This window comes from Balaenoptera borealis (genome assembly GCF_965194805.1).
Source record: "Balaenoptera borealis genome assembly, chromosome: 11".
NCBI lineage: Eukaryota > Metazoa > Chordata > Mammalia > Artiodactyla > Balaenopteridae > Balaenoptera > Balaenoptera borealis.
The window spans coordinates 110,615,645-110,629,121 of record NC_138868.1 but is presented as its reverse complement, the minus strand read 5'-3'; the positions used below and the strand labels follow the sequence as shown (position 1 = coordinate 110,629,121).

At 44.2% G+C, this 13,477-nt stretch overlaps 1 protein-coding gene and 1 long non-coding RNA gene across 8 annotated transcripts in view; one reads left to right on the top strand and one right to left on the bottom strand.

Annotated features, from left to right (window-relative positions):
* Positions 1-5,994, bottom strand: part of LOC309605343 — a 161,122-nt gene extending 155,128 nt beyond the window's left edge. Inside the window, exon 1 of the long non-coding RNA XR_014231348.1 lies at positions 5,831-5,994. This is a non-coding gene — a long non-coding RNA (uncharacterized lncRNA). The remainder of the gene's footprint in view (positions 1-5,830) is intronic.
* Positions 1-13,477, top strand: part of OPCML (opioid binding protein/cell adhesion molecule like) — a 1,243,265-nt gene that overhangs the window by 786,115 nt on the left and 443,673 nt on the right. The window lies entirely within an intron of this gene.

Here is a 13,477-nt window from a genome sequence, read left to right as displayed (position 1 = left end):
ATTCAGATGAGCCTCATCCCCATCTTAATTGAAGTGTGGCATCTTAAAGGTTCCCTACAAGACTGCCAACCCCTCTAAGCTCCAGCAGAGCAGAAAGAAACCATGGAGTTGGAGGGCAAATGTATTGATGACAAAGTGTAATAATGCCCATTACATCCTGGGCACTGGCTACAGGAAGGAAACTTCTCTCCTAGGAAACATCAGGAAAGAAAACTGCTAGTTCTACTCTGCCCTTCGCTATTGATCACTTGAACCTTTCAGTAACCACATTTTCCTAATGAGAAGGGGGATGCTGGGCACAGATTCCAGGGTCCTCAGCTGGAAGGTGATGGTGTTGGTGGAGCTTTGTTACCATCCTGGGTACAGATTTAAAAGCCTCTTCTCGTGGAGTCGGAAGCACCTGCTTGCTGAGCATCTAAACGTCGTGCCCGATGGACGTTTCACGACAGGCCACCTGCTAGTCCCTGACCATCGTGGGAGGAGCATGCGGGGGTTAGAACTCGAGTGTCAGGAGCCAGCATCACTGCGTCCTCCTCCTTTGCCCAGAACTTAACGGGAATCATCTTGAACGGATCAGCTTTCTTCATTTGTCCACCCTTGAGGATTTCTCTGAAACGGTACTCAAAGTTGGAGTCCTGAGGCAAACAGGGAGACGGTCTCTACAGACCCCCTGAAACCACCTTCTTTCATTCTTATATTGTCTTCCTCCCTTTGTGCCTGGACGTACGTCCTGAAAAGCCATCACTAGCTGCCAGGTGCCCTACAAACCATGGCACTGCTCTCAGATAAAGAAGTAAAATGTATGATTTCTAAGAGTTTAGGACTGATTTGTCCTTTTCATCTATTCTGACATGATTTAATGTTCCAGAACTTGTAAAGGGAACAGATTTTTTTCTTTTCTTTTTTTTTTTTTGTTGTAAAATTTGTGAATAATTTATCAAGTAACTGCAAGAGCTGCAGCTTTAAATTATTAAAATGCATTTTGGTTTTGAAAGAAGACATTAGAGATGTTTGCCTTGGCCCGTGCTTATGCCTTTGTGCAGCAGCAAGAGACTCCTACAAATTCAAGGAATGGTAAGGTGATTTTCAGTGATTTATGGGGTGACTGAGAAGGAGCCAAAAAAAAAGCACCAAACAAACAAATGAACAATATAGACAACTTTCATTTATTTAAGACAGAGCCTCTTTCAGAAGCAAATAACCCTTTGTCGCATCTCCGGAGAAATGACATTTCCTTTCCTTTCTCCTGCTTTGCAAGGACAGCAGCTGGGTGCGGGTAGAAGCTGAAGTAAATGAAAAGGAAGGCATTCCCAGCCCCCTCCTCATTCCTTCTCAATGTCCATCCTTCACCGAGCAAGCTGAAGGCACGGCTGTGCTTCCTTCCATCCGTCACACGTCACAGGTGGAGCATAGCTGCTGATCTCCGGAGAATATTATCCATTCCACTTCCTCTGACCTAGATAATACATTTGCTCTGGGCCAGGAAAATAAGGAGAAGCCTAGAATATTTCCCATCTGGCCAAGGGCCCTGGTCTGGCTCATCTGCCCCTGTGTCGGGGGCGTGGCCTTTTCAGGGCAGATCTGGTAGCAGAGACAGAAAGAGGACAGGTACCCAGGCCGCCCTGCCTGTGCTCAGAGTCATCGGCTCCAACACCTTGCTTTTCCTTCTTCTTTCCTCTTTCCTTTATCCACCCTTCCATCTCTGCCAGCAATTTCTCTTCCATGGTGCTATGCAAGGGCTATATTTTCCTCTAAATGTCCCCCCAATCCTACTCTGCGTGGGAAGAGACCATTCCATCCTGGTCGTAGGATCAATAAAGTCCAGCCCTAAATCCCTAAGAGAAATTGATCGTGGGATTGGAACTCTATCTTAGATGATACAACTTAGGCAGAGTAAGTACAAAGCCAAGACTTAGCAGACAATGCGGCGGAGGTGTGGCATGTGGGCAGGGCCGTAAGACAACAGTGCCTTAGGATTGTGGCCTTCTTCCTTAGGGGGAAGGCATCTCTTATCCCACCAGCCCTACCTGTTTCTCTCATTTGCCATCCCTTGTTCTGAAAGGAGGGGGGACATAAGGACTCTCTACCCCTTTTTCTCCCTTGGACATTCCCTGCATGGGCATCATCATCTCGTGTACAAGTTTAGAAAATTTACAACACCCTTCACCTTATGAGGCGGCAGTGTGGTGGGTTAGAGTCACGTTCAGGTTGTGCGATGTTCATTGCAGTTCACTCTTCTCGGTTTGGCTTCATCTTTGGGGTGAAGGCAACAAAGTCTGGGAAACGGGAGCTGAGTTCTATCCATTCTACCCTTTGTTTCTTCTTCTCAGAATAAGGGATTGTAAGATGAAATATATAGGTAGAGTCTTAGATGGATACAGTTTTATAATCGAGGAGGCTTGGATCTAATCCAGTTCAGTCCCTTCCTTTTAACGATAAAGCTGGGGCTCTAAGAAGTTCGGTGCCGTGAACCCACGTCCACTCACCATGGAGCCAGTGCTCTTCCCACTACGTCTGTGTTCTCTAACAGGGCCTGCCGACATTCTGGGATGCTTACGTGAGAAATCGGGGAACATTTTCATGAGAGAGCTTATTTGTGACGGCAGGAAGGGTTTTTGCAAAGGATAGAGGCAAAGGCACATGCTTTTCAGACAATCGTGGCAGATTGATTTCCAAAGATGCTGCACCAACATCTTCCATCCAATATGCTCCTGTACAAGCTGACCTGGCTGCTACTCCCTGAGCAAACGGAAGGGGTCTGCTTGCCCTTGTTGTGGGCCTGGTCTGGCCGATGACTTGCTCATAACCAATGGAATGTGGTAGGAGTGACTGCATGACTCTGAGGCCAGGTCCAGAAGGGCCGTCAGCCACCCAGAGGGGCCGCCCCCCCTGGAATAAGTCTGCTGACTCAGAACAGAGACCTGCTGGAGGCTCCCAGGTGGAGCCCATCCTTCCCGCCACCTGCCAAGATGCCAGACAAGTGAACGATGGCACCTCTGGGACAGTCCGGGCCCAGGTGTGTTAGTCACCCCGTCGTCTGAGCTCCTCAGACATCATGGAGCAGAGACAAGCTGTCCCTGTCCTGTCCCTTTTCCTGACCCACAGCGTTCATGCACAGAATAGCAGGGTGGTTGGTTAAGTTCACTAAATTTGAGGGGGCTTCTTATGTAGCAATAGAATGGACAGTAATACATGTTTACAATAAAAAAATTAAAATTGTTTATAAATAAAAATAATTTTTAAAAGTTACATCAATACGGGACGGGCTGGTTTTGTAAGTTATGATAGTCCACACAATGGGGGACTCTGCAACCCTGATAGAAATGTGATAGATTTATACCTGTTATGAAAAGACGTCTAAGACATATTACAAGGTGAAAAGAGCTTCTTGCCAAGCAGTGTGTATACTATGTCATTGTTTGTATGAAGAAGGAAAAGGAAATTGTGTGTGTGTGTGTGTGTGTGTATGTCTGAGTGAGGCTTACAGATGCACGAGAAAATTCTGGAAGGATATTCAAGAAACTCTTGAGCTGTTGATTCTGGGCAGTGGGAATGAGGTGTCAGGGTCAGGGGAGTGTTAGGTGACAAGATAAATTTTCTTTTCATGTTACCCTGTTCTCTACTGTTTGATTTTCTACCATAAATTTCTACTGAAATTAACACTTCCCAAAATCTTAAGGCCATGAAAATTCTATATACCACCTCCAAAGAGAAAAAATATATATATTTGTTGCAGGTACCAGCTGAAATTGCATATTTTCAACTACTGCACAAAGACAATAAAGAAGAATTGAATTATTCTGCAATATTTGAGGAAGCCCTTTTAACCCTAATACTGACTTTATTTTTTGGATAGCTCAGCCCTAAGTGTCAGGCATAGAATAATATAAAATGTGATGTCTGTGAAACAGACGATATTATTAAAGAATTAATTGTATTTTCTTTCTACACCTCCTGACCCCCAACTAAAGCAGTATAAACAGCATGTTTAACCACAGGCAGAAATTAACTCAGTCACCCAAAGAGAATGGTAATTAGCAAGATGTGGTTTTAGATTATTGGACATGCCAGCTTGTTTCTAGTAGGAATCCACATGTGTTTTGCAGCCACTGGAATGTAGACCTCCCCAGTCCCTCCTATTTTAGGCATCTCTTTCAAGCGGCACCCATGGTAGTGCCCTGCAGATAATGTCACAGGCCATTTAGGAAATGATCTTATGCCATGGCTCACCTGGAGATCCATGGCATTTGGGAGTGGGGTGCATTTGTGGCTCTTTGGTAAGTTGATTTATACGGTGGGAGGGAAGATGGGGCAGAGAGGGGCAGCCTATGATCTGGGTACTTGCTGTCCATTGCCCACAGCAAACGCCCAGCGTAGGCTTGGGACTCCTCTGTCATTTCACCAATGATTAGCTGGGCATAGATTTCTGTAGCTCAGCATTTTCCCTTAGGAAACGATCTCCATTGGAAACCACAATTTTTTAACTAATGTGTCACACTGATCTGAGCAACTATTTCTTAGTGCCCTGAAAAAGCACCTTTGGGTATATCCGTCTATATAATTTTAGTAGAAATAATTTTGTAATGCTCCTGAATTATTTGTATGTGCGCATGTAGGCACGTGTGGCAAATATGGTAGACCTTTAGTTGTAGCCACTATTGAAATCTTGCACAAAAATATGAGGATTGCTCTGAATGTGTACGTAGCTGTCAACAGTTTTCATCTCAACAAACCCCAAGTGATTTTGTAACATGTGATATCCTCTCTAAACCACAGCAAACCAAAATACATTTTCACAGAATTCCCACACTACATGTCTTCCCATAAATTGTATTTTCTCTTCCAAGATCTAGTCAAAGAAAGAAACCCAGGCAGTCTTTCTCACCCCTGGTATTTGTCTCCTTATATTATTTTCCTTGTTTCTTTGACAGGTTCTCTCTAAGGCAGCCAAGGAACTATGAACAGCCACGGACAGTAACCTTGTTTTCTTTGACTTCTCTAAAATTTCTAGCATTTCTGATTTACCCGTCTTTCTCCTAACAGTCTGCCACTCCTGACGTGTGAGCTACCTTGACTATCTCCTCCCTTTTCAAGAAGCCTCTGCTCTGTTGTCAGTAAGCCTCATTCCTTCCCTCTGTCCCAGAAAGGTGGGCACACCCAAAGGACAGTCAGTAGGCTTCTAACATACACTTTCCCTCCTATAGTGATTTCATGCATGCCCTAGCATGTTAATTTTCCCAAATGGAGAGCCTCAGCTCTAATCTCTTTTTGGAATTTAGGTTCCATGATTATGTAATTCTTAAGATTCCTTCCAGCCTTATAAATCTGTGATCCTATTATGTCTAACTGCTTGCTAGATATTTCCTCCCGGATGTTCCACTAGCATCTCAAACTCACCATGCCTAAGTCTAAACACACCATGTTTCTCTTCAGAGCACATGCAGCATATTGATAAGAGCCGAGACGGAACTTGGAGCCCGGTAGATCCAGGATTCAGTTTGGGCTCTGCAGTTTATTTGGGAAATTTGCACAACCTCCTTGATTTGCAATTTCTTTATCCAGAAGAATGGTTTTTATCTTATAAGGGTTTCATAAAGATTAAATGAGCTAAAGAATGTAAAATTGATAGGTCGATACTAGAAATACAAGTTGGTACGTAATAAAAGTTAGTTCTCTCCCCTCTGTGTTCCTCCATCTTTTTTTTTTTTTTTTTTTTTTTTAATTTATTTATTTATTTATTTATTTATGGCTGTGTTGGGTCCTCGTTTCTGTGCGAGGGCTGTCTCTAGTTGTGGCGAGCGGGGGCCACTCTTCATCGCGGTGCGCGGACCTCTCACTATCGCGGCCTCTCTTGCTGCGGAGCACAGGCTCCAGACGCGCAGGCTCAGTAATTGTGGCTCACGGGCCTAGTTGCTCCGCGGCATGTGGGATCTTCCCAGACCAGGGCTCGAACCCGTGTCCCCTGCACTGGCAGGCAGACCCTCAACCGCTGCGCCACCAGGGAAGCCCTCCTCCATCTTTTTGATTCCCCTGTGCCTGTCATTCTCCTAGTTAGTCAGAGTCAGAACTTGAGCACCATTCTTTTTTTTTTTTAAGATTTTTTTGATGTGGACCATTTTTAAAGTTTTTAATTGAATTTGTTACAATATTGCTTCTCTTTTATGTTTTTTGGTTTTTTGGCCACGAGGCATGTGGGATCTTAGCTCCCCAACCAGGGATCAAACCCGCACCCCCTGCATTGGAAGGCGAAGTTTTAACCACTGGACTGCCAGGGAAGTCCCAAGCACCATTCTTGTGTGTTACCTGAATCAAATCCAACCTGAATCAAATCATGTGATGTCAGTCTCTCTTCAAAATGCCATTATGCCCACCCTTCCTATTTATCCCATTAGAATCCACCTACTAATGTGGATCCACTACCTAATGTGAGCTCCTTCCATTCACACCTGGAACATTCCAAAGGCTCTGTAACAGCCTCTACACCAGCCTCCTAGTTTACAGGGCTAATTAACCCTGTATACCTTTCAGGCATCTTCCTAACTCTCCTGTCTGTACTTTCTACAAAGAACGCCCAAATGTGTGTGCCAAACACAGTGCCTGACCTAAAAAATAATTAATGTGATTGCTGCCTCCTCTTTATTTAAAATAATAAATAATGGCCCCCATCATGTATAGAACATTTTTCTTAGACACCTTGGTCTGTATTTTACTGCTGCCTTCCCATGGCTGTAGTTAAAGAGGTACGCTCGTTTCTAGCATAAGACACACTTAGCCACGGTCAGGGCTCTGCGTGTGCAGGCTCTTCCTGCTGAAGACAGCTTGTCCTCAAATCTGACCTTTCTGACTTTAACAGGGAGGTCTCACCTTCTCTGTGCCCTCTGTCCCATCCATCACAGCCAAGCTCCTTTCTCTTTGTTTCCATAAACACAGGGACTATTTTGGGATCCATTCACTGGACACTCAAACTTGTGGATGTAAATGCTTTTAAATGTGTAATTCCCACTGCCTACAAAGTCCTCCTCCCACTTGTACTAGTGAATTCCTTACTTCTTTAGTCTGAGCAAGGTGAGACATTCTCTCCTTCTGGAAACCTCTAATGGCCTACTCACCCCTGCTTTGTCACTCCTCAGGCAGGTCTGGGCATTCGGTTTTGTGTGCACTCGTTACATGTTGCACTTATAGAACTTGCTATATTGTAACCACTTTGTCTCTCAGTTTTCCATGTGGCTCCAGTAGCAATCTGGGTCTGTATTTCCTGTTCTTTTTTTTTTTTTTTTTTCTCTTGTTCATTTTTATACCCTCCACCCAGGTGGGCTTCCTACCGTGATCAGGTAAAGGAGTGGGCTGGAAGAGTTAGTGAGGTATGATGGGCATGTTAATAAATGTCAAGATTCCAGAATGATCTAGAAATATCAAGTATCTCTCCAAGGGGATAGGAAGACCACTCAAAGTCAGAGAGCATGGGATGAAAACGAAAGGCCGGAGGGCAGAGACAACCTTCGCTGGCCATTGGCTGCCTTCCTTCAAGGCTCCTGCTGCTGTCTGGGCCAGCTTCCCATCTACAAACACATCATTTCCACCCTGATAGGAATTTGCACGTCACTGAAAACATGATGCACCGCATTTGGTTTTCTATTACTTTTTGTTTTGTTTAAAAGCAATTTGCCTTATATTTACTTATAAAAATATTTACATGGTTCATTTTTTATTTCCTATTTTATCAAGTTGGCACTTAAAGGTACTTTAAGGTAGGAAATGCACAACCCTATTTCTGTATATGGCTGGTTGTTCCTTTTTTTGTGCCCTCTTCCCCCCCCCCCACTATAGTTGGGGGTTTTCCTTGAAATGTCTCCAGCCTGAACACCAAATGACTTCAGATCCCAAAGGGAATAAGCCAGAAGGAGGAGGAAGAAGTTGGGTTAAGTCTCTTTAGCCCCTAACCACAGGGCTGGAATGCAATGACAGTAAAATGCACGAATTTATCTTATTTTACATAATTAGAGTTAGGGGCTATTGAACACAATGCAAATGTATGCTAAATACGCAAATGAGCCACATTTCCCAGATTCTGAGAAGGGGGAAATGTGGTAGCCTTATGTCAGATGGTTCTCTCTTAACTGTGAACACAACTTTTCAGCACTCTGAATGCAAGTAACTGCACAGTCACAGTTGGGGCTGCTAATTTGGAAATCCAGTTTAGGCTGATTTGAAAAGACAACAACATTTTTGCAGTCACTGGTGTATCTTTTATGATAGAGCTGGTCGTGTCATTTCTTGTTTTCTGAAGATAGCATTTTTATTTTTATGTATTTTTTAGGTTGGGATCTTGCCCAGCTCTTTAGTACAGGGTCTGGGACCAACCAGAACTGCGGAGTAGACGTTTATGGGGGATCCCTCCATCTGGCTGTGGTTTACTTGCCCAGATCCCTGCCCAGCTGGTCACCCCCATCCGCGTCCTCCCAGCTTCTGTGAAACTGCTCCTTTGTGGCTTCTCATCCCCCTTCCCAGGGCAGCTCATATCAATGACCAAGGCAGGTTGGGGGTATCAGCCTCAGGCTGGTTTTTTTTTGTTTTTGTTTTTGTTTTTTTTTAAATTAATTAATTTATTTATTCATTTCTGGCTGTGTTGGGTCTTCGTTTCTGTGCGAGGGCTTTCTCTAGTTCTGGCAAGCGGGGGCCACTCTTCATCGCGGTGCGCGGGCCTCTCACTATCGCGGCCTCTCTTGTTGCGGAGCACAGGCTCCAGACGCGCAGGCTCAGCAGTTGTGGCTCACGGGCCTAGTTGCTCCGCGGCATGTGGGATCTTCCCAGACCAGGGCTCGAACCCACGTCCCCCGCACTGGCAGGCAGACTCTCAACCACTGCGCCACCAGGGAAGCCCCTCAGGCTGTTTTGACACCTGGTGAGATAACCGTGATGGGATGGGCATTACTGTCTCCGAGCTCCCACCAGGCAGCGGAGCCCGCATCCCGGCTGAGCTGCGCTGGGGCCGGCAGCCCTGGTCCAGTTCCTTCTCTCCCTGATCCTGCTTCCTTCTGCTTCCTTTCCCGGGTGTGGGTTCCTCATAAACATCTTGAACTCCAGACTTCAATTCAGCATCTGCTTCCCAAAACCAAATCTGTTTTGAAGACCTTCCTCCCTTACCTGTTTTTCCCCCATTTTAGAATCTTTGTTTTCTAGAGCTAGGGATCTCCTTTTCTTGAAAATGTCCATGTAGGTGGATCCACTAGATTCTTCCTAATGCTTCATCCTAGCTTCAGTTTAAATGGTGACATTTCAGGTGGTCATGACCCCCAAGTGGCGAGGACAGCTTATGTGAGCCCCTCTCGAGTCAGGTCATGTGAATGACCACACAGTGGTAAGGTCAGACTTATAACAAGACTATTTTTATGCAGCGTTGTATCCCATCCTGATATTACTTTGGCCAAAAGTGGCAAGAAGCCGGGGATGGCTGGCGGGGGCAGGGAGTGTTGTGTGCAGGTTAAAGCAAAATCCAGCTCCATCTCAGAGGTAGGGGAGGTGGTATGGAGACCCTGAATGGGTATCAGTTTCAAATTACTGTCTGGACTCTGGCAAGGAAATGATGTACAATTACTTGAAATTGGTATGCAACGTTCTTAGAAGGAGTAGAATAATATGACCATTCTACCAGCAATTTGGCTAGTAATTTGGTAGTAATCTCTAGTAATTACTGTAAATGCTAATCAGTTCATTTCCTGAATCACATTTCCTTTTGGGTGTTCACTTTATTTTGTACATTTTAATTGACTTTTTGTAAAATGTGCTCACAGTGTTTTACATTTTATGGCCTTACCTAGGGCTGAGAGTGAGAACTGGTAAGCCAGTATTCTGAGTTCTATTTTGAGCATCTGTAGAGTTGCTGCTTAATTCAAATTAATCCCTGTGTGTCTCAATTATGGTTATAATCAACTAAGGCTTTTTTTGAACATTGAATATCTTTGTGATATTATACTGGGGGAAAATAAGATACCAAGTTAATCAAAAGATAAGGTCAACTGGGTTTGCAATCAGAAGAGATACATAGGCACAGACACACTTAGATTTGTAAGAGTTTTAACAATAGGTGATACACTCTCAAAAGAGAGTCTGTGTTTGTTTTGTATGTGCGTGCATGCATAGGTCCCAATTATTTAATGTCATGTCCTTTACAGATTGATTGGAGAAAGCTCAAGGGGCTGAAAGAGAGAACTAAAGAAACAATCAAAAGTTTAAGGGATAAATTGAGATGGTGAGATAGGATTTGGAAGTAAAGGAGGCACGGAAAAGTAAAAAGTACTTGATAGCATCTGGGAATGAGCTGGATTTTAACTCTGCAGGTTAGGGATGCAAATTAATTCTGGAGAGGAGAAATCATGTAATTCGCATGTGATTTGATTTGAAATCTTACTTTATCTTTCTATGAAAAAGATCTCAGGATACCCCAAATGCCAGAGTTACCATAAGGAAGGTATGATGGGACAGTGTGTGTTTCTATTTGTTTGTTTGCTTGTTTGTTTCCCCAAAATGATCCATGCATGCAATAGGCTCTTAGAATATTTTCCACTATTATTACAAATGCAAAAAGAAGAAAAATCTACTCATTAACCCTGAACTAGTCTTTTATTAATCTCTTTCAGGATAGCAGTTACCTGGGACTTGCTGTATAGCTCCTCAGTGCAAGAGTTTTAATAAATGTTCAGCATAACTTCACACTGAAGTTTGTTATTCTCATCCATCATGTTTTTATCACAAAAATGTCACTCCGGAGGCAGGAGCTAACTTTCCCAGTATCTTTCCCACTTTAATTCTTGCAAAATGTAATTTGGTTCATGGGCTGCTGCTAAGAACTTGCAAAGTCTGAATTCTATTTTAAATCTTCCTTTCTAATATCACCTCACTTTGTTTTTTGAAACCTAGAGAAACTTTTGTGTCTCTTTGCCTATCTTTAATTTGTTGATTTCTGAAAAGCTCTGAGTGGAGAAGTTCAGAGTGGTCTTTAGTTCATTCACCCTATGCCGTGTTGGTCTTTGGGTTCATTGAGGGCTTTGTAGCGTTGGCTGTGCACTTTCCATACTTTCACTACCAACGTTTCATGTTTTTCTTATATAGCTGCACAGTACAATGTCCGATCTGTAGCAGAAGCTCCGTAAATATCTATAGAACAGTAGTAAAACCAGAACCAGCAACGTCCATTTTGCTTTGTTTTAGACTCTTGACGTCAGTGAGGAGAGTAGCTCTCTTATGCTAATTTTATTTGTATAAGGTTCCTGCCACTGAGCCATGTGAAGTGAGGTATGTTGAAGAACGTGATTCTGACACCTCCTGTCGTAACTGTTAAGCAGTGATCACAGCCCAGTGCAGGGGTCACTCGTGGCCTGTGAGCCTCTGGTGAGTTTACCTCTTACCCAGAGTTTGCAAGATGTAATGTGCAGACTTAGGGACTCTTAACCAGAGTTTGCAAGATGGAATGTGCAGACTTAGGGACCAGATCCTTGAATTTCAGTCACGCTGTACTGTGTCCTCGTCACAATACCTGTACAGAGTGTCAGAACATTCCAGCTCTGAAGGTGATGGTCAGTGTTTCCTATGCCAGCCATCATCACAGATCTACCACCAGCCAGTAAAAATTATCACATGGAAATGGTGCATGAGTTAGTGTCATTATTTATATTTGTCAGAGAAACAAAGAATAAGATAAAATGCAAACAATTAAAAATAGGATCTTCTAGGTGATGTTCCCGTGACTGTCCACACTGGATAATCATTCACATTAGTCTGGTCACTAGTGTTTAGATTCTCAGCCTTCTTGAGGAAAAGCTTCTTTGCATGACCGCAGCTTTGAGGCTGGGTAAGGAGTGAAATCTGGGGTAGAATATTAGGGAAGATGCTGACCGTCCACCCTGAGTTTGGTGAAGGAGGCAGGTCATGGCTCCCTTCCAGCCAAATTCCCTCCAGACTGACATCACCAGCTAGGGGGTCCCCGGGGGATTGTGAGAGTGAAGGGTCCTTGTTCTTAGCTGTTTACATGTTATCTGTTAAGACTCTTAGAGCAAGGCATGAAATAAGCAGGACAACCGTTGATGCCCCTTTCTACAAATAAGGACCTAAGGACTGGGAAGTCAAGTGCACTCCTGCTGTTAACGTGATTAATGGGTGGCCGGGCTGGGTCCAGACTCCGGCGGGTCTGGTGTAGGTGCTGTTCTTTGCTCATGGTTTGGTACCAGCCTTGAATCCTTCATTTTCTGAAGACCTCACATTTTCTTTCACCCTCATTCAAGGGAAGATTTCATCACCTTTTAAGAAAACCACCTTTTCAGTGAAGCCTTTCTGTTCTAAGAGTTTGTTTTGGTCTTTGCTGGTCGGCTCAGTTCCCGTCAATGACCGCCATCTGAAACGCTGACCACGGATTTCAGAACGGAATGGTTCAAACCTTCTCTGCAGGTTGAAGAGATAGATCTCACACTCTGCACGTCCATCTCTGCAGAATACAGCTGCTGCGTCTCACTTCGTGGGACATACCTCACTTTTAAAAGGCGGCTGCTGCCTCTTGGCACACTGAGAAGTGAGTGGGTCGTTTACTCAGCTCCCAGCACACGTGGAGTCAGAAATTGGACGCGAAGCCCTGCTTCTCTTCTCCCGAGAACAACCACGCCAGTCACGTTTCCTTATGTAAAACCACACCCTGGAGAATATTGAGCATCTTTTTGCTTCACTTTCTTTAACAGTCTGTGATTGTGGACGCCTCCCTAACCTTACCTGTCTTGAAAAGCAAAACCCACATCCTCTACCCTCAAAGATCCAGATCGGCAGTACAAGCGCCCTTCCTGAAGCTGGTGTGTCTGATGCCTTAGAAAGCACCGGGCATGTGTACCCTTTCTTTTCATCTTCAACCTCCCCCTTCCATTCTGCACAGGGTAAGATAAAACTGGGGCGCTAGTTCACTCCCAGCCTTTCCAAATATCCTACCGTCGGCACATTTATATTAGATATTGATTTCTGTTTAATAGAATAAGCCAGGAAAAATCACACTCTTTGTTGGCGTTCAAAGGATAAACCATAAAAGCCATTAAGAAGTTCTGTAAGCATGAGGGTGATTAATGGAACTTGAGGCGCCATATGCACTGACTCTTTCCAGATAATGTCTTGGAGAGATTCCACTGCTTCTGGCTGCGGTTCAGAGCTGTTTATTTGCAAGGTGAAATCCTGAGTGATGATGTTTCCCTTGTAGTCCTGACCGACGGTATTAAAGGGACAGAACTAGATGGCCCTGAACTCAGATCATAAAGGATTTGTGCCAAGGAGTTGCTGGGATCCTTCAGAGGTCCTGCTTTGAAAGACATTCTATCTGCCCTCAAAACGCCTCTCCCTCTGTGAGCCGTGAGTCTCCACTCCGTGAGGACCTGCTGGGCTTAAGCTTTGTTGGGAAGAAGTGTTTGTCAAGAATGTCAATTCCCAACTTCTGTGAAACCAGTGTGAA